The sequence below is a fragment of the Schistocerca serialis genome, chromosome 5 (genome assembly GCF_023864345.2).
Source record: "Schistocerca serialis cubense isolate TAMUIC-IGC-003099 chromosome 5, iqSchSeri2.2, whole genome shotgun sequence".
Lineage (NCBI taxonomy): Eukaryota > Metazoa > Arthropoda > Insecta > Orthoptera > Acrididae > Schistocerca > Schistocerca serialis.
Window position 1 is genome coordinate 155,086,703 of NC_064642.1, and position 27,642 is coordinate 155,114,344.

At 45.1% G+C, this 27,642-nt stretch overlaps 1 protein-coding gene and 1 pseudogene across 4 annotated transcripts in view; one reads left to right on the top strand and one right to left on the bottom strand.

The window, feature by feature from the left end:
- The window catches only part of LOC126480876 (protein TANC2), a 655,944-nt gene that overhangs the window by 125,385 nt on the left and 502,917 nt on the right, over window positions 1-27,642 (bottom strand). The window lies entirely within an intron of this gene.
- LOC126482446 (5S ribosomal RNA) lies at window positions 21,643-21,760 on the top strand (annotated as a pseudogene).

The following is a 27,642-nucleotide window of genomic DNA, read 5'->3' on the forward strand; positions in this document are numbered from 1 at the left end:
GTGCGCAGCACTCTATTCACGACCTTTCGGTTCGGGCCAGCATGCTAGAACCTCTGAACTCTTTCGATAACAGATCTACTGCCTTTAAATGTCTGCAGATATTGCCTCCCATTTCGACTTGGTAGACCAAGTGCCATTACTCTTCATCTGATCGAGATGATCTCATCTCTTCCTGGGAGAACTTCTACCCTGCCAACCTTTCTAAAGTCCAACTGATTTTTGCGCTTTACTTTCAGTTTGTGACTTTTTTGTTTTTTGTTTTACTTGAATATCGCAGTATTGCACCACAGTGTCGAGTCGATATTTTTCGTCTTCAACATGAATAACTCCCACTTTCTGCTAAACGACTTGTCGGGGTTCGGATCTCCAATTGCTGTGAAATGTGTTCGGCCACGTGATGTATTCGGACATGCTCCAGAGACCGTTGCGAAGCTCTGATCTCGCCGATGGCTTCTTCGAGTCTTCTAAACGCTCGACAGGGAGAGTGTAAATCTATAGGTACTGTAGGTACTAGAAAAGAGCGTCGTTTCTATTGCTGTGATTAGATGCTTACACTGTAGGGAACAGATAGCGCATAGTAGCTATCAGGTCCTGTCCAAATCTTAAAAAAAGTTATTTAATATTTGGAAAACGTATTAAGTGTGCGGGGCGAAAAGTAGACAGTTTCGGCTGCTGGGGGAGTTGACAGTGCCTGATGTCGGAAAAATCGACTGTCGGGAAACTCGACACTGTCTGATGTTCGGAAATTTGACAGCGTCTGGAGTCGTGAAATTCTACAGTGCCAGATATCAGGGTCTAGTGTTGGGAAAGTCGACAGTATCTGGTGTTGGGAAAGTTGGCAGTGTTTGGTACTGGAAAAGTCGACAGTGTCGGTGTTAGGAAAGTCGACTGTGTCCATTGTTGGATAAGCCGATAGTGTCTGGAGTCGGGAAAGTCCACAGTATTACGTGTAGGTTAAGTCGGCAATGTCTAATATTGGGAACGCCAACAGTGGTTGGTGTTGTGAAAGCCGACAGTATACAGTACTGGGAAAGTCGAAGTGTTTGGTGTTGGCCCTAATCGTCAGGCTGGGACGAAGAGCTAACCATAGCTTGGGGCCCCCTCAAGCAGGTACATCACAATTTATGGCTTTTTCTATTTGTCAGACATACTAAAGCAGCTAATCAGAGTGCGGGCTTTCCTTGTATAACTAAAGCAGACTCTCTGACTTTCGTCCGTGCAGTCGGCCTGAGCAACTAGTCAGTCTTGACTTTCGGGTAGACCCACCGCCTGCGGCACGCTTAGGAAGAAGGTCCGGCCGGCCCCTCGAGAGCGCTGACGTGCGGCGCAGCGGGGCGCACGTCTCGTCTCGTCGGCGGCCACCTGCGCCCGTCGCGGCTGGCTGGGCCCGGCGGGGCGGCGGTGGCAGCGGCGGCCGTGTGGGCAGCGCGTGGGCCGCGGCGGCGGGTGGGCGGCGCAGGCGTGGGCTCCCGCGCAAGGACGCGGGGTCGCCGCCGCTGCCCGTGCTCTGCCCGGCACAGCGCGGCCCGGAGCAGGCGGCGGCGTTTCCGTTCCGCGCGTCTGCCGGCCGCCAGCCCGGGCTCCGCGTATGCAAATGCTGCCTTCCTTTGTTTCACTGGCCGCCTCCGCGCTCCACCGACCGCTCTGCCAGCGCTTTCTTCGAACACTCCCCTCTCCCAACCGGCACGGTAGGGTCCCGAAGGAGGTGCCTCACCATTTGAACCTTATTGCCGGGCCAGTATTTAAATATTTTTGGCAGATTTCTCGTTGTTCGAGACCCAGAAGTGTCGAACCTAGACACTTCATTCGTATCTAAAAGCATCATACGTGTTTCACTGAAAAAAAAGGCCATACTGTAGTTCCTCCTCATTCCACTCGTTACGATGGAGGTGGGCTGTGGTCACAATGGACTCGTATTTGGGAGGACTGGGGCTCTCATCCTCCTGTGGTCATATATATTTACACTACTGGCCATTAAAATTGCTACACCACGACTTGCTACAGATGCGAAATTTAACCGGCAGAAAGAGGATGCTGTGATATGCAAATGATTAGCTTTTCAGAGCATTCACACAAGGTTGGCGCCGGTGGCGACACCTACAACGTGCTGACATGAGGAAAGTTTCCAACCGATTTCTCATACACAAACAGCAGTTGACCGACGTTGCCTGGTGAAACGTTGTTGTGATGCCTCGTGTAAGGAGGAGAAATGCGTACCATCACGTTTCCGACTTTGATAAAGTTCGGATTGTAGCCTATCGCGATTGCGGTTTATCGTTTAATGAACATTGCTGCTCGCGTTGGTCGAGATCCAATGACTGTTAGCAGAATATGGAATCGGTGAGTTCAGGAGGGTAATACGGAACGCCGCGCTGGATCCCAACGGCCTCGTATCACTAGCACTCTAGGTGAAAGGCACGTTATCTGCATGGCTGTAAAGGATAGTGCAGCCACGTCTCGATCCCTGAGTCAACAGATGGGGACGTTTGCAAGACAAGCCACCTATCGATCCCAGAGTCAACAGATGGGGACGTTTGCAAGACAACGACCATCTGCACCAACAGTTCGACGACGTTTGCAGCGGCATGAACTATCAGCTCGGAGACCATGGCTGCGGTTACCCTTGACGCTGCATCACAGACAGGAGCGCCTGCGATGGTGTACTCAACGACGAATCTGGGTGCACGAATGGCAAAACGTCATTTCTTCGGATGAATCCACTTTCTGTTTGCAGCATCCTGATGGTCGCATCCGTATTTGGCGACATCGCGGTCAACGCACATTGGAAACGTGTATTCGTCATCGCCATACTGGCGATGGTATGGGGTGCGACTGGTTACACGTCTCGGTCACCTCTTGTTCACATTGACGGCACTTTGAACAACGGACGTTACATATCAAATGTGTTACTGCCTGTGGCTCTACCCTTCATTCGATCAGTGCGAAAACCCACATTTCAGCCGAATAATGCACGACGGCACGTTGCAGGTCCTGTACGGGCGTTTCTGGATACAGAAAATGTTTGACTGCTGCCCTAGCCAGCACGTTCTCGAGATCTCTCACCAACTGAAAACGTCTGGTCAGTGGTGGGTGCGCAACTGGGTCGTCACAATACGCCAGTCACTACTCTCGATGAACTTTGGTATCGTGTTGAAGATGCATGGGCAGCTGTACCTGTACACGCTATCCAAGCTCTGTTTGACTCAATGGCCAGGCTTGTCAAGGCTGTTATTACGGCCAGGGGTTGTTCTTCTGGGTACTGATTTCTCAGGATCTATGCACCGAAATTGCGTGAAAATGTAATCACACGTCAGTTCTAGTATAATATATTTGTCCAATGAATACCCGTTTATCATCTGCATTTCTTCTTGGTGTAGCAATTTTAATGGCCAGTAGTATAGATTCTCTGAGAGTTCTCTGTATCTGTTACCTTAGTAAAAATTATGGGATTGGTTTCAGAATGTGTTTCTGTACATCTGCGCCAATAACAGAAGGTTATTATTTTACTTCTTCTTCTTCTTCTTCTTCTTCAGTAGCTCTACAGCCCTTGGTGAGCCTTGGCTTCTTCACCAATCTTCCTCCACATTTCTCAGTTATTTGCTGCTCTTTTCCACCCCCGGACTGCCATATTGCTGATATCCATTATTATCTCATCGATCCATCTTCTTCCAGGTCTCCCTTTTCGCCTAAATGAATGGATCATACCTTTCATCATTTTCTTCGGAATTCTATCCTCTGCCATTCTCTCCATTTTACTGACATCTTTATTATCATGTCTCATTTAGATTTCTAAGAACCTTCAAGTTGTTGAAGGCGAAATGAAAAAGCATTGTGGGAATATGGTGCAAAAGATTGAGTGTATAATGGTCGACTAGCTTCATAATCCAAACATTTCTACGCAAAGTGACGTTTGATATGGTGTAAAGAGAGATTCCACTGGGCAGTGGAAGAATGGAAACTAGTTGGCGTGTAGAACCGCTCGGCCACAGCGGCCGGCCCTGTAGCAATCCAAGGGATGGTTGGTGTCTGGCGAATGATTGGAAGACGTTAACTGCCATCATGTGTAGCACCAATAGTGAAGTACGGAGGAGGTGTGTTAAGACATGGGGTGTTTTTCGTGATTATGGTATAGCCCCTTTATTTAGCTTAAGAAAACACGAAACAGGGAATGATACGAACACTTTCTGCAGCATTGTGTACTGTGTGCAGAAGAGACGACGATTGATTTTATCAGCATGACCACGAACCCTGTCATAAAGCAGCAACTGTGGCGCAATCGGTTGTGGACAATAATATTCCTCAAATGGACTAGCTTTGCCAGAATCCCGACTTGAACCCAATGGAAAACCTTTGGGATGAGTTATGACGGCGACTTCACTGCAGACCCCAGTGTCTAACGTCCAACGTCACTACTTCTGTTTTCGGCTCTTGAGGAAGAACGGGCTACCCATTCATACACAGATATGCAGACACCCCACTGAATGTATCCCCAGCAGTGTTCAGGCCGTCATAAAGTGTAAGTGTGCACACATGTCATATTAATGTTCAGCACTATGTGCCCGGATAGCTTTCGTCAGACAGTGTATGTGGGGACGCCAAGCCATGTGGAGACATAGAGGAAGTAGACGTACTCAGTAGACATTGGCACCACTTGTAGATCTCTCCAAGATATTATATGTGCGGCACAAACCTCTCCGCTGTTTTGCATGTAGGGCCATCGATATGCACAGTGGATCAGCCTGATATAAACATTTACGATTCTATAGCACCTGGAGATTGTAGGGATTACCAAAATAAGCATTGTTCTGGGATCGTTTTCGCAGAACATTCTTCGCAAGTGTGCGCTGTGTTGAGCACTGACGGTGAGAAAGAACGTATGTAACCCTATACTTTGTATGACGTTATTTTGTATGACATTCTGAAGTGGGGCTGCAGCGGAAACGCGTCATTTTCAATTTGTTAAACAAGCAGTGATATAGGACTGATGTTATGTACTTTTGGCCGGCCGCTGTGACAGAACGGTTCTAGGTGCTTCAGTCCGGAACCGCGCGCCTGCTACGGTCGCAGGTTCGAATCCTGTCTCGGGCATGGATGAGTGTGGTGTCGTTAGGTTAGTCAGGTTTAAGTCTAGGAGACTGATGACCTCAGATGTTAAGTCCCATAGTGTTTAGAGCCATTTAAACCTTTTTTTGTGTACTTTGACTTCTGCTGGAACGTCACCCGAGACTTTGGAAACAGACAGTGGCTATGATTCATTCACTGGATCGTACGAATAAAACGGAATTTCGGAGAATGTTCTGAGATTCGCATGAATAAAGCGAGTCTGAGAATATACTTAACTTGAGAATGTCCTCAGCTTTTTTTAGTTGGCTTCCAGGACGCGCCCATACAGTCATCTCAATAGTAGAATGAGAGTTACGCCGTATGAACGTAACGACAACATCAAACCCAGTCCCTGAGCGGAGAAAATCTCCAACCTTCGGTTACCTATCAGCCGAGCTGCGGCAACCGAGGCGGAATGTCGGCGGAAAGGGCTCAACGAGAAGAGCATTCTACGTTTTCGTAATAATAAAAGAGAAGTTTCTCGCAAGCGGAGAACAATCTCCGTTTTTTGAAGTGAGCTCTGCAGCTTACTTCCTGCCTAAGTAAGTTATATTAATGTTTTGTACTCGTAACAATGGCAGAATTTATGTTGCTCAGGAGGTAAAAAATGATGTACGTAGCCCGAAGAAACACTGAAGAGAATCACTGCAGAAGTTTATACGGTTTTACCAACAAAAAACATTATTCGTCTGGCGAACTTCCTTCTCGAAAACCATGAAAGAAGAGGGTGCGTCGTTTCAAAATAAGCGAAAATGAAAACATTATTTTCGCTATTTAGCAGAACTGTGGTTCAAGACTGATGTACGAGAACACTTAGATATACACAAGACAACTGTGTCACCTACATTTTCAGACTTCATAATCATATTTTCTCACAACATAAAATTTATAGTTTGTTATGCTGTGAGTAAGGCGATCAGAAAAGAAATTATAACTGGTTTATCACAAACCTAGCGATCTGTTTCTCGTAATGGAACCGCACGGGCGACCGCAAGTACTTGACGCGTGAGCGAATCATTATTCGTCATATTTAACCAAAATTATCCCGTGTTGGAAACCGTGATAGTTTTGTAGTGGATGCAAATGTGATGTATTCTTACGATTGAACTCGAATAATTTATTCACCTAACTTCAGTAACAAAAAAGACTCCCGTATGACGAAATTTCAGTAACATCGTCAGAAAACGCATTTTTGTAAATTGTCCGTAATCATCTTAATATTTGGTGCCTCTTAGAAAAGTAAAATCGAAACGTAATCCAACTCTTCCAGGACACACTTATGCCAGTTCCATATTTGTGCGCTGAAAAGTTTGCCCTTTCCAACGGTTGGAAATTTGTGGTAAGTTCCTGTGGAACCAGACTGCTGAGGTCATCGGTCCCTAGGCTTACACACTAGTTAATCTAACTGAAACTAACTTACGCTAAGGACAACACACTCACCCATGCCCGAGGTAAGACTCGTACCTCCGACGGGGGGAGCCGCGGGATGAACGAGTTCAACGAAATGTAAGATCACGTGTGTGTTCTGGGCCGGACACAGCAGACGACTCACATCGAGAACCTCACCAAGGAGTGGAGGTAGTGCAGAAGAACTCTCTCGTCATACGTTCATACGAAATTGAGGGCTTTCTCAGAAAATGTTCTTTTGCTCTGAGAATCTTCTCCGGAGTTTGTTCTCTTTTTTCGTCATACGACCAATTGCTAGTAGAAGCTGGCTCAGTTTGACTCAGCCGCCACAAGATACCACATCACGCTGTCTGAAATTATAAATAAAAAAAACAATTAGACCCAAAGTCCCGAACTTGCATATTCTAACGCAAAATTCTGCTCACTGCACCAATTGTGCAGCACAATTGCACAAGACTGAGTGAAGGTAATTGTCGTACACGTGATTGCAGCGTTGTCACATTACCTTTCTTTGATGCTTATTTTCCACCAAAAATACGAACCGAACGAAATTTTGTTACAGACATTTTTGTACTGTTTACACGCAAGAAATCGTGCTGTGGCGTTCGCGCGCTAATTTTGGTTCACTCTGTACAGCTCATAAATGCAAACAACATATATTACCATCTCGAATTGGGTAGTATAACAAATCCGTCACCACTTATTAAGCTTCCCCGAGGTGCGCTTAACAAAGCTCACTTGAGTGTTCAGAGACATAGAAACTCGCGATGTTTTGTAGTTGCCATCAGAAGCAATGGAGATTTGTTGTCGTCGTTGTCCGTTGGGAGGCAGCATCTAGTTGGTTCAAATGGCTCTGAGCACTATGGGACTTAACTTCTGTGGTCATCAGTCCCCTAGAACTTAGAACTACTTAAACCTAACTAACCTAAGGACATCACACACATCCATGCCCGAGGCAGGATTCGAACCTGCGACCGTAGCGGTCGCGCAGTTCCAGACTGTAGCGCCTAGAACCGCTCGGCCACTCTGGCCGGCAGCAGCATCTAGTTGGTGGGAGATACTGTAGGTGGTACCGCAGGCTGACTGGCTATCGCCAAATCTGCCCAGCGATTGCGTCTGCCTCTAGGGAGATATCGTGTGAGGTCCGGAATGCATTACTTAGGCGTCTACCTCCGCAATCTGACTCACTCGCTGTGGCACTTGTTTGCTTCACGGGAGGCTGTACTCTGCCGGGAGAGAATACGTTCTTAATGTGCGCCCCTAGTCTCACCGGTCATCACATAGCTCACTCGACATAAGTATAAGAAATTCATGAGGACAAGTTTCTGACACTCGTGAAAATATCTCAGCCTTTAAGGGTCCGTGATCTAAAGTCAACTGCTCGGTCTGTTTCATTATTCCACAGATCTGCTATTGCTTTCCGGGTTTATTGTTGCTGTAAAAGCTGGTATTTTTATTGTATGTCTACAAAGGTAGGTCCGACTTCCGTGAGGCTTTTTTAAAATCATTATTGTGACTGGTTTGATGCAACCCGCCACGAATTCCTCTCCTGTGCCAACCTCTTCATCTCACAGTAGCACTTGCAACCTACGTTCTGAGTTACAGTAAATGCTGGATGTTGAACGTATTCCAATCTCTGTCTTTCTCCTCAGTTTTTACCCTCTACAGATCCCCCTAGTACCATGGAAGTTATTTCGCGATATCTTAATAGATGTCGGGAGGACGACGGTTCAATCCCGCGTCCGGCCATCCTGATTTAGGTTTTCCGTGATTTCCCTAAATCGCTCTAGGCAAATGCCGGGATGGTTCCTTTGAAATGGCGCGGCCAGCTTCCTTCCCCGTCCTTCCCTAATCCGATGAGACCGAGGACCTCGCTGTCTGATCTCCTTCCCCAAATAACCCAACCCCTCTTAATAGATGTCCTATCATTCTGTCCTTTCTCTAGTCAGTGTTTTCCGTATGTTCCTTTCCTCGTTAATTCTGCGGAGAACTCCCACATTCCTTACCTTATCAATCCACCTAATTTTTAACATTCGTGTGTAGCACTATATTCCAAATGCCTCAATTCTCTTCTTTTCCGTTTTTCCCACAGTGGCTCATACTAATAGACTTCTCTTGGCCAGGAAAGCCCTTTTTGCTAATGCTAGTTTACTTTTTATGTCCTCCTTACTCGGTCCATCATGAGTTTCTTTCCTGCCTAGCTAGCAGAATCCCTAAACTTCGTCTACCTCATGATCCCCACGTCTGTTGCGAAGTTTCTCGTTGTTCTCATTACTTTCGTTTTTCTTCGATTTACTCTCAATCCATATTCTGAACTCATTAGACTGTTCATTTCACTCAACACATCCAACACTTCTTCTTCGCTTTCAATGAGGACAGCAATACCACAGCGAATCTTATCATCGATATCCTTTCATCTTCAATTTAACTCCCACTCTTGAACCTTTTTCTTATTTCTGTCATTGCTTCTTCGATGTATAGACTGAACAGTAGCGGTGAAAGACTACTTTCCTGTCTCAAACCCTTCTTGAAATACAGAACTCGTATTTAGGAGATCTGTGGCTCAATTCCCCTTCTGGCTATCCAAGTTTACCCGACTTTCCTGAATCTCTTAAAGTAAATGCCAGCTTTCTAGCTTCGAAAAGGGTACGGACGTTTTCTTCTCTATTCGTCCCCATTTCGTGCTTCTGCTCCAACGACATTGTCGTCGACGGCACGGTTAGTCCTAATCTTTCTTCCTACTAATGATCTACTCGTCGTTAAACAGTACTCTCCCTTCTACTTGTATTGTCCGAGCGTCATTGAGTGAGATTGTATTCACGTTTAGCGTAACCATTGTTCGCAGCTTTTTGTTTCCCTTAACGTTTCTCGGTAGGGAAACCTCCACGTCAGCTGCTAAGTTTGCGTTCGCAGAATCCAGGACAGCAAACAAGGCGCCGGCTCGAGGGACATTTGTCAATACACGGGAAAGCACGTCAAGGTGTGTGGGAAGTGGCACGGCGGACTAGCCCAGTGCTGTACGGGAAGTGCTTGACGGGGTAAGCGGCTGTCGTCGCGTCGACACACTGTGGAGAAAGGCGGCGCCGTGGGATGGCCCGTTTCCCTGTTGACGGCTGAAATGGAAGGGAACCGCAAACACTTGGAACCCGTTTGACATGTGGACATACAATAACTTGCGTAGGTTTGTGAGCGTGACGGGAGACGCCTGGTTTAGGCAATGGATTCGTGTTCGAATGGAGCGGGGATCAAATACCCGTTTTGCTACACCTGGTGTCTGGGATTCCCCAAGGGAGTGTTACAGGCCCTCTGTTGTTCTTTACACGGTTTAAGAAACGACCTGAGCACCCCTCTTAGATTTTTTGCATATCGTGCTGTCGTTTACCGTCAAGTAAACTCGTCAGAAGACCAATACGAATTATAAAATGATTTACACATGTCATCCACATAGTGCGAGAAGTAGTAACAGACCCTAATAAACAAAACGTGTTAGGTTCTCCACATGAGTACTAAAAAAATTCCATTAAATTTCAGTTACACGATAAATTATGCAAATTTAAAATCTGTCGATTCAGCTAAATACATAAGAATTACGAACAATTTAGACTAGAACCATCACACAGAAAATGTTGCGGGGAAGGCGAACTAAAGACTGCGTTTCACTGGTGGAACACTTAGAAGGTGCAAAATGGTTCAAATGGCTCTGAGCACTATGCGGCTTAACTTCTGAGTTCATCAGTCGCCTAGAACTTAGAACTAATTAAACCTAACTAACCTAAGGACATCACACACATCCATGCTCGAGGCAGGATTCAAACCGCCGACCGTAGTGGCCACGCGGTTCCAGACTGAAGCACCTAGAACCGCACGGCCTAGAAGGTGCAACAAATTTATTAAATGGACTGCCTACACAACACTTATGGGTCCTATTCTGGAGTATTTCTGTGCAGTATGGGAGGCTTACCAGATAGAATTGACGTCTAAAAGTTCGAAGAAGGGCTGCTCGTTTTATCTCCTCCTCCTCCACCTCCTCCTCCTCTTTCTCCTAATCCTCCCCCTTCTTCTTCTTCTTTAATTAAGGTATTAGGCGAAGTAATCTGTTAGGGTAACCAATACTGCCGGGGTTTCCAACTCTTTTTCCTCGGTTCTTATAATTTCTAACCTTTAGGAGTAGTTTATCACACTCCATTCTTTCTGTGTTCGTTCCGTGTTTTTCTATAATCTAGGATTTTATCATTTAGACAAAAAAAAATTTAGTTCTTCTCTAATATCTTGATTCCTTGGTGCAACCTTTAAGTCGTCTCAGGGATTTCATTTCTTGTGTTTGAATACGGCTTTCCTGCTTTTTGCTAATCACCCAGGTCTCGCTTCCACAGAGCAGTGTGTGGACTGCAACTGTTTTGTAGAATCTGAGTACCTTTCCTAGTTTTGTTTCCAAGGTTCCTGCTAGTTGTTCCACATACCCGGTTGAATGCCGCTGAGCAATCCCTTTACTCTCATGGAATTTCCGATGCTGCGTCGGATAGGATGGGTGTCTTAGCCAAACTGCATAAGAAGTAGTACAATGCGACAGCAGTTCATTTGTGAAGCTAAACACCGAGAAATAGCGAGAGGACCACCACGGTATGTTACGGACAGCAGCGCAGGGCACAGTGATAAAAAAAAAAAAACTGCTTATGAGAGAAATGTGGATGGACAAACACCACGAGAACGGCCAACGAAACGGTGGCCAAACACACTGAATAAAGATACGCGTATTGCAGACCTAGAGCCACAGAATTCAATGGATCGAAATAAGGGTCACGTGTTGATTCACAAAGCTCATGTTAAGAAGATGAGGAACCCATCAACTCTTTCTTGATATATATATGTAATCTTTTTCTAGGTCCACTATCACGTGATAAATAAGGACTATTTTATCGAGCTTTTGGGAGCTTATTTCCTGTTTCTAGACGAAAGGAACATTTTGGAACTCTGATAAACTGCTAAAAGGTAACATCTTCATTTATGTAGATCTCTAATGAGGTATACAGTGTCGTGGAAAATGAACAGTTCATTGTAAGACGTATGCCGCTGCTTGTGGTAAACTACGCTCTTGGCAGTGATTGGTGTTGTGTTTTGAGCGTGACTGATCAGCTAGCGAGGTCGCAGAATGTATGACGCATGCGTCATCCAGGCGGGCCCACGTCTCTGGACCAGAGTTGGAGCACGGCCTTGGAAGGAACGCGGGCGTCACGGCCGCGATGGAACCTGCCTGTCTGTCTGCTGGACACAGCACGCACGCACACACACACACACACACACACACACACACACACTCTGACACACTGGCAGAGAGGCGGGATTCAAAGTAGAAGTCAACGGGGACACAGGTTCGGGGCTAGCGGTTTATATTTTCAAACAGGCAATGTTCGCTACGTGGCACCTCACTGGCAGCTCTTCTGGTTGACCCTTAAGCTGGCATTCTCTGCTTACCATTGAGGAATGTGTGTACGGTTTCGTAATCCTTGGCGCCCCACTTCACAAAGTGTGATTACATAATCTGAGATTACATAAGAATTTTAATAATCACAAAGATATCTTTTTTACTGGCGTCTGTATAGGGATATTACAACCAGAGCTACTATAGTGATGACTAAAAACAAACTGCAACGAAAAATGACACTTAACAACTCTTTCTTTTTTTTCAATTTCACTCAATATTTCCAAATCGACTAAAAACGCCTTTCAGATTCTATACTTCTCTGATGATAACTACATTATTACAACAACTGGGAGGAGCAGTTTTGTTTCATCAGACCTTGCAAAATGACAATGGTGAGCTTACCGCGATTAATGCAATCGAAGATGTTATAGTTGGTGTCTTGCGCTTCACCACATGCTCGGGTGTAAGCTAAAAAAAAAACTATGAGACTTAACATCTATGGTCATCAGTCCCCTAGAACTTAGAACTACTTAAACCTAACTAACCTAAGGACAGCACACAACACCCAGCCATCACGAGGCAGAGAAAATCCCTGACCCCGCCGGGAATCGAACCCGCGAACCCGGGCGTGGGAAGCGAGAACGCTACCGCACGACCACGAGATGCGGGCGGGTGTAAGCTGTCCCCGATTGTTTGGAGGACCGATGTCATTGTTTGTTATCCACTTCCCTGACTGTGGCTCTACTTCTTCGGAAGACAGGCGCAAATGTCTACTTTCTCAGCAGCTGTTTCCCTTAACGTAGCAATGTATCTTTACGCAGCAAAGGCTTTTGGCGGTGATTACTGCTTTTGCTGTGAAAATGCTTCGGAGAATACACGCTGATTTGGTGCCTGATAATAGGATAATTTTTTTTCATTACTCGGTAAGCATTGTCAAGATATTGAACGATGAATGTCAGCTCTGCTGTAACAGTTGTGATATCGGGTGGAAGCATAAGATTAAAATTCTTTAGCTTCATCCGATGGTTTTGGGTCATATTCGTATCACATCTTTCGATATCAATGAGTCGCTGAAATCGGCAATGAGAAGATTTCTGTGAAAGCAGCGATGTAGACTAAATAAACTTGTTTTTACTAAAATCTTTATCGTGGTCTTATGGTATCATCGTAGACTGTTGTGGCTACTTTAGTGTCGTGGTAAAGGTCTCTACGTCGGGAATTCGTTCATCGATTTATTTTTATTCTTATTTTTTATGTTTTTTGCTGGCAGTTAACCCGTCTTTCACCTGCCGCAATCCCTCGAGTAGGTTGAAAAGTTGTTGCACTGCAACGCGAATCCCACGTTAAACGAATGCCAGAACGGTCCTTTAAAAAACAATAATTTACTGCGCCTTCCACTTCCGTCGAGCTTGTGCTCCATCTTTGTTGATCTCGTCGCAGGTAAAACACTACTCTTTCTGTGTTCAAATTAAACAGTGGGGTCCCCTCACGGTGCCTGAGTGAGCCGACTCTCGTGTTAGTGGTATTCAAGTGCTGCGAGATAATCAAGCCTGGAAATCCGATCCACATTTCGAACTGACCAGAGCTTCATTAAAGGAATCATTTACAAAAACCGCAGGAATCCCATAATCACGATAATCGGACGAGGATTTCTGCCATGTTCGCTTCGAAAGCCCCATTTCGCTGTTTCGTCGAACGGCAGATTTCGTGTGCTGTGAGAAACTATTTAAGTGTTTTTAATTATTACTGTTTCCTTTATGGCGTCGATATGAACTTAGAAAAAGCAAGAGAGACATGTAATGATTGGGCTGAGCTCAGAGAAGACGTTGTAACGAAATTTGCACTCTGTGTGTTACTCAAAGAAGTGGGCAGTATTTCTTTAAATTAACTCGATTAAGTTATTGATGTGTCCACGAGTATGTGGGTAGGGGGGGGGGGGGGCGGAGGTAAATGCTGCCAGCCCCGTGTCATCCGCTTTGAGTCCATTAGGGCCAGAGGTCAGTCGTGACATCCTTGGTTTTTTTATTCGTCTATCTTTCAGCTGCTGTCACAAGGATGAATAGAAAAAAACCGGAAAGTTTGTGGGACTCCCGCGCAAAGATGTCTGGCTGCGAGGGCGTTCTCGTGATGACTGGGTGTTGTGTGATGTCCTTAGGTTAGTTAGGTTTAAGTAATTCTAAGTTCTAGGGGACTGGTGACCGTAGCTGTTGAGTCCCATAGTGCTCAGAGCCATTTGAACCATTTATTGCGAGGGCATTTTTATGTCTAATTGAAATTTCTCTAGCGGTGATCGTGATTAATGCGGGCTGACGACAGGTAGCTTAGCTTTATAGCACTGCAACAACAAAAAGAGGTAACGTCATTCTCCAGCCGAGCGAAATGGTACACAAGGACCCGCATATGGGACGATTTCAAATGCTGTTTGGCCCTCGCGACTCCAGTTTTCTTTCGTGTCGGAGTAATTGCAGACGTATGTCGCAACGATATCTTCAGTTAGTACAACGTCGATTTTTTTTGACAAACAAACTGAAGACGGGGTTAAACCCATATGGACCACAAGGACCCGCATTTGGGACGATTTCAAATGCTGTCTGGCCCTTCGCAATTTCAGTTTTCTTTCTTGTCGGAGTAGTTGCAGACGTATGCAGGAATAATATCTTCAGTTAGTACAAAGTCGATATTTTTCGACAAACAAACTGAAGACGGGGTTAAACCCATATGGATAAGAGCAAAGGGAAACTAGAGTTTATGAACAATGGCAAATATTATGATTAAAGACATTCCTTAAGTTGTAAGTAGGACATTTTATATTCTACGTGGAATTTGAAAGCTTCATCGGGGTATCAACAAGAAATGGGATTTCTAGCAAGAATTGTGTTCTGTATCAAGACGTAACACCAGTAAATAAAACTTACTTTCCGTCTCTCGTCCTTTAAAGCAAAAATCTCCATTAGACAGTCTAAAGGCCGTATCGGGTTTCTACGCATACGACTGTAGCTTTAAAGTTCATGATAGACGGTACTACATGCGTCAAGTATTGCAATTTTTCTTTTCCGTTAATGAATGGAGCTCGTGAAAAATGAATGCTTACATGCCTCTCCGTAGGCTGTTACTAGTCTAACTTCCTCTCTGTTGTCTCTAGACTTTGAGCCTGAAAAATAACATTTTTAAAATTTTTTTTAAACAGTGTTTTAGCGAGGTTTTTAGAGTCATTTCTGTTTTCCCAGCAACTGTTGCGTTCTAGTTGTGTGTTTATCAGCCTATGCCCTTCTTTGTATACGCTTTACGTATCCAACTATACTCTGTTTATAATAAGCATAAACATTACGTAAACATTACACAATGTGTTCTTCCACGTTTGCTTGAATCTCATTGGATTTCGTTTCACGTGGAGCGGAAGCCTTGCTCTGTCCAGTAAAGTCAAGTACGATCATAAGGGTAAGTTTTATTCTGTGTTACACGCACACATACTGACCGATAACAGCTTTACCAGCGCATTAATGTTGGACAGCACTGGCCAGCCAGCTGGTCCAACTAACCTGCGATGATGTGAGCAGTTACAGTTCACACATAAAAAGAGATGAGCAAAGAATATAGCTTCGAATGTCATTTAATTTTTTAAGAGAATGAAATAATATTCGTCAAAACTGCAGCGCTTCCTTACGCTTCTTAGTTGACCAGAAGCAAAGCACAAAATGCTCTCGTTCTCATCTAACGTAGTATTCTAGTAACAAACAAGAATGATGAAAATTGTATGCTAAACACAGGGTAATTTTAATTTCACCGTACTGTTGAATACTGAAGCCACTGAAGGTACTAATTACAGTCAGTCGTCTGGTGATCTCTTAGCTCCTTCCTTATCCGACTGCGAGATATACATTTCAATTCTGCAACTGTCATACGTTGATAACAAATCGACCAACAACAGAATCCACGAAGCCACCCAGGCGCCGCATTTTCTCCTCTTCTTTTATGACAGGCCGTTCTATATCCCGACAGCGTTCGGCAGTAACATGTGAAAAAGCTGCGTGCGTTAGTTACAGTACGTCTGGCAGCTTGGCAATCTTGTTATTTCTCGGGCCAAAGCTCTTAAATTAGCTCCAGATCCGTTCGCTTGGATTCATATTGAATGGTACTGTGGCAAATGTAAAAATGCAGCATTTGTATGATATGCTCGATTCTGTGAAAATGATTGTATTTCCTGCTTCTACGACACTTGTCACTTGGGTTCCTGTGAGACCACATTTGTGGGTAAAACTATGGACGTAGTCCAAATAAAGAGTATTTGGTTTTTGACTTCTGCACCAAAAAATTAAACTGTTATGTTTCCCTAATTTAAGCAACCTTTATTAATAATGTTTTATAAAATATCGATAATTAAACATTTATATTTGAAATGAAGACAGGAATTTCGCTTGCAATATGTAATTAGAAACAAGAAGACATGCATTATTTCTAAACAATGCTGAAGAATTTTACAATTACGAGACGTAAGTATTTCAAATTGAACGAAAAAAAATCACTAGGGCGAGACTTGAACCACCAATCTACAAACTACACAAGGTTATCAATCTACTACGCTACCGATTCCTCTATACGTTCAATCCGTTTGTTTCTCAACTGCATCAAATACAGTCCATCGGAAAAGTTCAAAGCCGATTTTTTCTGTAAATTTATGAAAACCATTATGAACAACATATTTCTCGGCACTTTTAACCACGTTCCAAACGCATGTTTCACTACGGAACGGGAAGCAGCGTTAGCCATCTTCATACTGCGTATTAACAGCGCGACAATCGGAGCACAACAGTACAGAGACTGTGACTGTACACGATTTTTGAGATAAAAACTACACAGCTAAAGCGTGATCAACAAAAACGTTGATGGCTGTTAATACATTAGAATATCTTAAAGTTTCATTTAACATAACTTAGTAATAATATATCTTATACACAGGCAGGACCTACTTCCACGAGCGTAACAACACCAGTGTACGTGTGCTACTGCTTCTGACCAATCATGGCGTTTGTATTTGTTTACATCAAGTTTATTCTTATGATGAACAGAGTATAGCCCGACCTCACATGAACCTCACACATCTTTTCTGTGCTGGTAAAGCAAGTGTTGAAGGGAACGCGTTTACGTGTGCTCGACAGTAGGTAACATTTAAGAGAAAGGCAATATAAAAATGGCGCCAGTTACTTGCATCCCTACACCAGAGCTATTACTTCAGATATAGTTACTTCAGACATACACTCCTGGAAATGGAAAAAAGAACACATTGACACCGGTGTGTCAGACCCACCATACTTGCTCCAGACACTGCGAGAGGGCTGTACAAGCAATGATCACACGCACGGCACAGCGGACACACCAGGAACCGCGGTGTTGGCCGTCGAATGGCGCTAGCTGCGCAGCATTTGTGCACCGCCGCCGTCAGTGTCAGCCAGTTTGCCGTGGCATACGGAGCTCCATCGCAGTCTTTAACACTGGTAGCATGCCGCGACAGCGTGGACGTGAACCGTATGTGCAGTTGACGGACTTTGAGCGAGGGCGTATAGTGGGCATGCGGGAGGCCGGGTGGACGTACCGCCGAATTGCTCAACACGTGGGGCGTGAGGTCTCCACAGTACATCGATGTTGTCGCCAGTGGTCGGCGGAAGGTGCACGTGCCCGTCGACCTGGGACCGGGCCGCAGCGACGCACGGATGCACGCCAAGACCGTAGGATCCTACGCAGTGCCGTAGGGGATCGCACCGCCACTTCCCAGCAAATTAGGGACACTGTTGCTCCTGGGGTATCGGCGAGGACCATTCGCAACCGTCTCCATGAAGCTGGGCTACGGTCCCGCACACCGTTAGGCCGTCTTCCGCGCACGCCCCAACATCGTGCAGCCCGCCTCCAGTGGTGTCGCGACAGGCGTGAATGGAGGGACGAATGGAGACGTGTCGTCTTCAGCGATGAGAGTCGCTTCTGCCTTGGTGCCAATGATGGTCGTATGCGTGTTTGGCGCCGTGCAGGTGAGCGCCACAATCAGGACTGCATACGACCGAGGCACACAGGGCCAACACCCGGCATCATGGTGTGGGGAGCGATCTCCTACACTGGCCGTACACCACTGGTGATCGTCGAGGGGACACTGAATAGTGCACGGTACATCCAAACCGTCATCGAACCCATCGTTCTACCATTCCTAGACCGGCAAGGGAACTTGCTGTTCCAACAGGACAATGCACGTCCGCATGTATCCCGTGCCACCCAACGTGCTCTAGAAGGTGTAAGTCAACTACCCTGGCCAGCAATATCTCCGGATCTGTCCCCCACTGAGCATGTTTGGGACTGGATTAAGCGTCGTCTCACGAGGTCTGCACGTCCAGCACGAACGCTGGTCCAACTGAGGCGCCAGGTGGAAATGGCATGGCAAGCCGTTTCACAGGACTACATCCAGCATCTCTACGATCGTCTTCATGGGAGAATAGCAGCCTGCATTGCTGCGAAAGGTGGATATACACTGTACTAGTGCCGACATTGTGCATGCTCTGTTGCCTGTGTCTATGTGCCTGTGGTTCTGTCAGTGTGATCATGTGATGTATCTGACCCCAGGAATGTGTCAATAAAGTTTCCCCTTCCTGGGACAATGAATTCACGGTGTTCTTATTTCAATTTCCAGGAGTGTAGTTAAACTAACCCTTTGAACTGAAATCTAATTAGCACAGTTCTAGTGACTGTGTAAAATTTGGGAAAAAATATTTCTCTAGAGCGACAAACCGTTAATCCACTGCATTCATGATGAGGTAGACTGTTGATTCAATATATATCATTCAAGTTTTCTTCTTTACAAAAGAAACAAGTTTAAAGCTTGGTGAAGGCAAGGCTACCGAATATACTACGCTCTGTAATACTATTTAAGGACCGCTTTACTTATTTCTACAACTCTACACCCCAACGGTCATTTATTTGAACTATTTCAGCTTTTAGTAACGAATTGCGTTTCCACGACGATGGAGATCGATTAAGCGAAATAAGGAAGCACGAACTGACTGCACCACGTCGTACACGTATATTCTAGCCCACACGTTATTACAGTTGGTAATCTTGCGTCTGTGACAAACAATCAAAAATCAGTCTTTTTCTTCGGCAGCGCCCTACAGCTCTCAAATGATTCACGAAGACATTTACAAAGTGCCGAAATCGCTGTTTTAATTTACGAGTAGTTTGAAACATACATTATCGTCAGGTTATCTGGGCATATTATAAAAAAATGTATGTGAGTGTGTATTTACGTGTGTGTGTGTGTGTGTGTATTTTTCACATCTCCTCCTATACCACTGGAACGATTTTAACCAAACTTGGTGCACATATCCCTTAGTGTCAGGTGACAGTCGCTCTTGGAGTAAGAACAACCTACCTATCATAGTTCAGAATATATGTCTTAATCAGAGAGATACGTGAAAAAACTGTCGCACCATGAATGGCGTATAAATTTATTACTTCTGTGCTACTAACTCTACTGACAATAATTTTCGTAGACAGTATCCACACATGCTGCTAAATGCACCTACAAAATTAAACCATGATACCACATATAATTTAAAAGATGTCATAAACAACCGAGATGGGTACAAAATTGCCGCATTGTGCGTGACATTTAAATTTATTACTTCTTTGCTACTAATTCTATTCGCAACACATTTTGCAGTCAGTATCCGCATTTGCCTCTGAATGTACCTACAAAATTATATCATTGTATGACACATAGTTCTGGAGATATGAAGTCATAAACTCTGAGAAGCATGAAAAACTGCTGCATTATGTATGAACTTCTAGTACATTTATTCTTTACTACGAAGACACTCCTACAATCAAGGAAATGCCAGAGACCTGGCAGCTTTCAGCTGTGAAGCACTAACGGCTGTAAGTGAAAATAATAGCCTTCTACAGAGCTACGATGAGGTGTAGCCGCAGAGATGTTTGCAAAATCACGTTGCAGTCACTCGAAGCAGCTGTACTTATACATTTGTACATTATGCATATTTCTTTGTACGACTGTTTCATAATTTCAAAGATGTTTTCACGAATACATGGAACCGAAACACTACAAACGTAGTTCTTTTTTCACATCTAATAGAAAATTGAAAACATTATCATCCGGGGAATGCCGGGTTTGTCAGCTAGTAATAATATAAATATGGCATATAAACGCAGTTCTTTGACATCAGAAATACAAGAAGACATAAGACGTGCCTGTCTGGGGCATCACAGCTCTACAAATACTTCACAAGATCGATATCAATTGTGAAAACTGAAGTATTAGTAGAGCAGTTAAACTCAATCCAATGCGGTTATATGTCGATTGCATGTATGATGTCAAAGAATGTCCAATACATGTCATATTTCTAATTCGAAAAGTAATCATGAAGATTTAGCTATCGCGTCGAAGTGGTACACACTGAAATCGCCACTCCACACTACCACAGCATGCCCATAGATGAGCTCGAAGAAAAAGTCACAGCCCACTGATGAAGTGGAGTATCGTTTGGTACCATGTTTTGCGGTAGTAGGGGGAAACGTTGGAGTTTTGTCAGTACAATTCAGACGGCTAAAGAAGTTCTGTACAACGAATAGTCGTACCAGCAACTGATGTATCATATGAGAGGGAGGCAGTAAGTAGGACAGAATGCTCCAAATGCTTGGGTGTCCGTACTGATGAAAACATTAACTAGGGGAAGCATGTTTTTGAGCTTCTCAAACATTTAAGTACAGCTACTTTTGTTCTTCATATAACGGGTTAGTTCAAATGGCTCTGAGCACTATGGGACTTAACATCTGAGGTCATCAGTCCCCTAGAACTTAGAACTACTTAAACCTAACTAACCTAAGGACATCACACACATCCATGCCCGAGGCAGGATTCGAACCTGCGACTGTAGCGGTCGCGCGGTTCCAGACGGAAGCACCTAGAACCGCTCGGTCACACTGGCCGGCTATAACGGGTAATCTTGGAAACAAACTCCGAAAAATTTTGAAAATTTCCATACAACAATGTCGTAGATGATAATTTTCTGGGGTAGCTCATCACTTAGGAAGAAAGTACTGATTGCAAAAAAGCGTGCAGTAAGAATAATGTGTGGTGTTCACCTACGGGCGTCAATTAGATACCTCTTCAAGGTGTTGGGCATTTTAACTTCGCTATTTGTGATACTGAATTTCGTCATAAGCAATCCATGACAATTGGAGAAGAACAGAGATTTATGTATATACCCACGAGACTACAGGGAAAAATGACTTTTATTATCCACTGTTAAAGCTGTCAGCTGCTGGGAGAGGAGTTCAACATGAAGCAATTAAAACTTTTGATCGTTTGCCCATTAACATAAAATGTCTGACAGGTAGCGAAGCAAGTTTTAAATATAATTTAAAATAACTTCTCCAGGACAACTCCTTAAAAACACTAGTTTTTAAGTGTGGTTGCATGAATAGGAAGAAAATGATGTGTTCATTAATGTTAGCACTAATAATGTATACATATGCTGTAAACTGACTCGTTCCACGTCATTTCGATAAAAGAATCTTTCAAATGATCTATGGAACATGTAATTAACTAACTAACAAATTAACCAGCTAAACAATTCATATTTTCCGTATTATCGAACGATACTCCACTTCATCAATGCGCTGCAACTTTTTGTTCTGGCTTACCTAACGTTATAGGCAACGGCCTTGCCGCAGTGGATACACCGGTTCCCGTGAGATCACCGAAGTTAAGCGCTGTCGGGCGTCGCCGGCACTTGGATGGGTGACCATCCAGGCCGCCATGCGCTGTTGCCATTTTTCGGGGTGCACTCAGCCGCGTGATTCCAATTGAGGAGCTACTCGACCGAATAGTAGCGGCTCCGGTCAAGAATATCATCATAACGACCGGGAGAGCGATGTGCTGACCCCACGCCCCTTCTATCCGCATCCTCGTCCTAGGATGACACGGCGGTCGGATAGTCCCGGTAGGCCACTCGTGGCCTGAAGACGGAGTGCTTTTACCTATCGTTATACTAACTTGCCGAGAAGCAGCGATTTCAATGTGTACCACGACTGAAGACAGATACTTCCAAACAAAAAAATTAGCTACCTAACTGTGATTTTCCGACTTGACGATTCATATTTCACGAATGTCCGTGTACTATGTTGATGATGATCTATAACTGAGACTAATTGTAAATAATCGGTTACTAATGCAGCAGCTTTTTACGGTTGGGAGATGCCATGGACAGAGTGCGTAAGGTACTGTTCGCCGGCTGTTTTCTCCGCGAATGTCGCGGAGATGGCTTGAAGTACCTCGGCAAACATCCCATAACCGTCGGCGGACACGAGGCGTGTGACATCACCGCCGAGATTGCGTTGCACTCAACGGCCGCTGCCACCAACCGGCGAATCTCGGCCTGAGGACAAAAAGCACGCGTCTTCTTGTGTCGCCCGAGTCGGCCGCCTCCCACGCATCCTGCTGGCCTGACACGCCACGTGGCGGGGCGAGGAACATTGCGGCCACGTCAACACCGCGTCCAGTAATGTCCCCGTAATACAGAAAGTATGTAACTCAATAATACGGAAATTGTGCCACAAATGAAGCAGAAATGATCATAAAAAAAGACATTGTTCTACACTGTAGCGCAGTATACACCATTAAGGACATCTGGGGCATGCTAACATAATGTGCCGAATCGGGAATCGAAATCAATCCAGCGCCTTTCTCAGTGAGTGCGCTGAACATTGTGCCCTCTCAGTGTGCATCAAGGGCAGACTGAATGTCACTATTTCCTCTCCTGTCGAGGGAACGGGACGGCATCTGTGGTTACGAAGTATCGCGATTAACGGCAAGTTGAAGCTCTGAGGTGGTTAAACACCTACGGAGTATGCTTTCGGAGCGATCGGAAGCGCACGACCATGTAAAACTGGTTGTCGAAAAAGCAGTTGCACCACTGGAAGGGTCCTTTCTTCTTCTTCTTCCACCCCGTATCTTCGCGGGGTCGACATGATAATTTATTGATTTGACAATGTTAGTGGTAGAGGGCGGATGCCCTTCCTGTCGCGATCCCCTTCCCTCTGGAGGGAATCTGTGCACCCTATCTCTCTGCGTGTAGTGTTATCCCAAGTGAAAGTGCGCGAACGTTTTATTAATGTTTGCGAATCGTGGAACTGATCCATGTCGTGGGTACCAGCCCGGTATCCACATAATGAGATGTGGGAAACCGCCTAAAAACCACATCCAGGTTGGACGTCACACCGGTTCCCTTCGTTATACCTTTGAGTCCCAACAAAGGTCTTGGGCGCCTTGTCCTCCCTCGGGCATGGGTGTGTGTTGCCCTTAGTGTAAGTTAGTTTAAGATTAAGTAGTGCATAAACTTAAGGACCGATGACCTCAGCAGTTTGGTCCCATAAGACCTTACCGCAAATTTCCAATTTTCCCATCAATATGCTTCCCGCGCCCGGGTTCCCGGGTTCAATTCCCGGCGGGGTCAGGGATTTTCTCTGCCTCGTGACGACTGGGTGTTGTGTGCTGTCCTTAGGTTAGTTAGGTTTAAGTAGTTCTAAGTTCTAGGGGACTGATGACCATAGATGTTAAGTCCCATAGTGCTCAGAGCCATTTGAACCATTTTTTCCCATCAATATGAAAACAAATATAATTTTAAAATTTTTCGCAGAAGTAATTTTCATTATCACAGTAGGCAGCGAATAAAAGAAGAAGCCAAGCGGGATTAGCCGAGCGATCTGTGGTGCTGCAGTGATGGACTGTGTGGCTGGTCCCGGCGGAGGTTCGAGTTCTCCCTCGGGTATGGGTGTGTGTGTTTGTCGCTAGGATAATTTAGGTTAAGTAGTGTGTAAGCTTAGGGACTGACGACCTTAGCAGTTAAGTCCGATAAGATTTCACACACATTTGAACATTTTTTTAAAAGAAGAAAATGACAAAAAGCAAACCCTCAATTTTTTTTTTAGGAGATGGTTGCACTTTGGATCAGCGCCTGCACAAATTCCCAGTCTTTACACAGTTCAGTGTCACCACTTTCAAGAATAATGATGAAATGATCCGGACAGCACAAACACCCAGCCCCCGAGCGGAGAAAATCCCTGACCCGGCCGGGAATCGAACCTGGGACCCCGTGATCCAGAGGCATGCACTCTTGAATATAATTTTAAAATTCTTCACAAAATTAACCTTCACTATCAAATTATGCAACGAATACAAGAAGAAATTGGCAAAAAGGAACCAAACAGTTATTTTAAAGAGGTGGTTTCACTTTGGAACAACTAGGACATACAGTTTTCTGCCACTCATCATTTCTTGTGACATATTTGAAGGCAAATTCTCTTTTTTCCTAAGCACAATTCCACGTCTCGAAACTCCCATGAATTCATAAAGCCCGAAGCCAACAGCTTTGCCGCTGTGGTAACACCAGTTTCCATCAGATCACCGAAGTTAAGCGCTATCGGGTTGAGCTAGTACTTGGATGGGTGACCATTCGGTTTGCCGCGCGCTGTTGAGAAGCGGGGTGCACTCAGCCCTTGTGAAGCAAACTGAGGAGCCACTTGATTGAGAAGTAGCGGCTCCGGTCTCGGAAACTGGCATACGGCCGGGAGAGCGGTGTGCTGACCACATGCCCCTCCATATCCGCATCCAGTGACGCCTATGGGCTGAGGATGCACAGCAGGCGGTCGGTACCGTTGGGCCTTCATGGCCTGTTCGAGAGGAGTTTAATTTTAGTGTAGTTCATGATGCTGGAAACTAATTATAGTCGTAAACAACAAGGAAAAAAGTACTAAAATTTAATAAATTTTGTATCAAAACTATGTACGTCCCAGTGATTTCATTTCGAAACCACTCATAAAAGGTCTAGTAATATCTCAAATTTACGTTGCAATAGGAATACACTTACTGCCAGTCTTCATGATCCTCTTAATTCGTAGAAGTAACTCAGTGCACCATTAGATGTCTCTGTCTTGCTACACCAAAGGCACTGGCACTTAAAAAATAAAAATCGTAGTAAACCGATGGTTTCAGGCATGGTATCCAAAGAGTTAATCCGCCGGTCGGGCTCAATCCGGATTGGTCGCACCTCCCCGAATCCAGTAAGCGGCATGCTAACGCGCACGGCTATCCGCACGCGTTCACTGAAATACTTCTAAGGAAACTTTATCTAACTACGAAATATCCAGCGTACAAAAATCCCATTCAACCGATTCTTGAGAACTGCCCGTGCGTCTGAGGCCCTCAGCAGACTAGTAGAGGAGATAGGGAAGATACAAAGAAGACAGGCATGGTTCGTTACTGGTCCGTTTAGTAAATGCGAGAGAGTTTTTGAGATGCTGCAAGGGAGGCATTGTGGATAAGACTGCGATAATTTTGCAAACATACTTCTAAGGAGAATCAGGCAGCATAATACCGTTTCCACCCTTCATCCCATAAAATGCCCACGACGGTAAAAGCAGAAAAACCCTCGAGTTCATATAAAGGCTTACCCACAACCGTCATAACCGCGCATTATTTGCTAATGGAACAGGGCCGCTAGACATCCTAAGGAGCATACATGTGTGCGAGAAGAGTTTAGTAAGCAGTACACTCTCCAAGAAAGGCAGGGTTTGGATCTGAGAACCGATTTCACATTCAGTTTTAACCTGTCAAAATGTTCTGAGTGAAATATGTTATGCATTGTGATTTAAGAGTTTTCAGTGTGGTTGATCAATGTCAAGCAGGGTTGATGATTCCAAATGGTTCAAATGGCTCTGAGCACTATGGGACTTAACATCTATGGTCATCAGTCCCCTAGAACTTAGAACTACTTAAACCTAACTAACCTAAGGACATCACACAACACCCAGCCATCACGAGGCAGAGAAAATCCCTGACCCCGCCGGGAACCGAACCCGGGAACCCGGGCGTGGGAAGCGAGAACGCTACCGCACGACCACGAGATGCGGGCTGATGATTCCAGTTTATGCGCAAAAAGATACAGTATTCTGATACAGGGCGCTAGACGGCAGCGAATCCTTCATACTACTGTCATAATTTCAACAGACCCGACACAAAAAACATCGCAGTATGGGAAGGTGAGATTCTCTAAACCGGCACTTTCCGTTTGCGCCGTGTGTCTCTGCTGTCAGGTCCGCGAAAAGCGATGACCACAGCTGCGTACGTTTACATTACGTAAATACCGCTGCAGCGTCGAGCGCTCAGGGACAATGGCTTCTTCTGCGGACATCAGGGACGGCGCTGGCTTACAAACACACACACATAAATGGGGGGGGGGGGGGGGGACAGGAGGGGGTGAAGGAGGGGGGAGAGGAAGAAAAAGTGAGTGTGTGTGTGTGGGTGGGAGAGAGACAGAGAGAGAGGGAGAGAATTCAGTGAGTCAGGTCATTGTTTTTTAGGTTTGTAGCCCAGAGTACTCAGACTATTAGACAGGTTTCGAAAAACCAAAGGTGAACCCTGACACAGTAACAGCTACGGACAGTAACTTATTTGAGAACAATTTTGTTGCACTCAACGATAGCAACACTACTTCATTCTACGAGAAGTATCTGAAATTTAAACTACATTGAAGCGCTAAAGAAACTGGTATAGGGATGCGTATACAAATACAGAGATATGTAAACAGGCAGAATACGGCACTGCGGTTGGCAAAACCTACATAAGACAACAAGTGTCAGGCACAGTTGTTAAATCGGTTACTGCTGCTACAGTGGCAGGTTATCAAGATTTCAATGAGTATGAACGTGGTGTTATAGTCGGCACACGGGCGATGGGACACAGCATCTCGGAGGTAGCGATGAAGTGGGAATTTTTTCGTACGACCATTTCACGAATGTACCGTGAATATCAGGAATGCGGTAAAACATCAAATCTCCGACATCTCTGCGGCCGGAAAAAGATCCTGCAAGAACGTGACCAACGACGATTGAAGAGAATCGTTCAACGTGACGGAAGTGCAACCCTTCCGCAAATAGCTGCAGATTTCTTTGCTGGACCATCAACAAGTGTCATCGTGCGAACCATTGACGAAACATCATCGATATGGGTTTTCGGAGCCGAAGGCCCACTCGTGTACCCTTGATGACTGCACGAGACAAAGCTTTACGCCTTGCCTGGACCCGTCAACACCGACATTGAACTGTCGATGACTAGAAACATGTTACCTGGTCGGACGAGTCTCGTTCCATATTGTATCGAGCAGATGGACGTGTACGGGTATGGAGACAACCTCATGAATCCATGGACCCTGCAAGTCAGCAGGGGATTGTTCAAGCTGTGCGGCTGGTCCCGGCGGAGGTTCGAGTCCTCCCTCGGGCATGGGCGTGTGTGTTTGTCCTTAGGATAATTTAGGTTAAGTAGTGTATAAGCTTAGGGACTGATGACCTTAGCAGTAAAGTCCCATAAGATTTCACACACATTTGAACATTTGATTGTTCAAGCTGATGTGGGGCGTGTTATAGTGATATGGCACTCCTGACGCGTCTAGATACGATTGTGACAGCTGACGTGTACGTAAGCATCCTGTCTGATCACATGCATCCATATATGTCCATTGTGCATTCCGACGGATTTTGGCAATTCCAGCTGGACAACGCAACACCTCACACATCCAGAATTGCTTGGGAGTGGCTCCAGACTCCCAAAATAACATCCTTTGAAGACATTTTTCAATTTCGGAAAAGAAAAAAGTCGC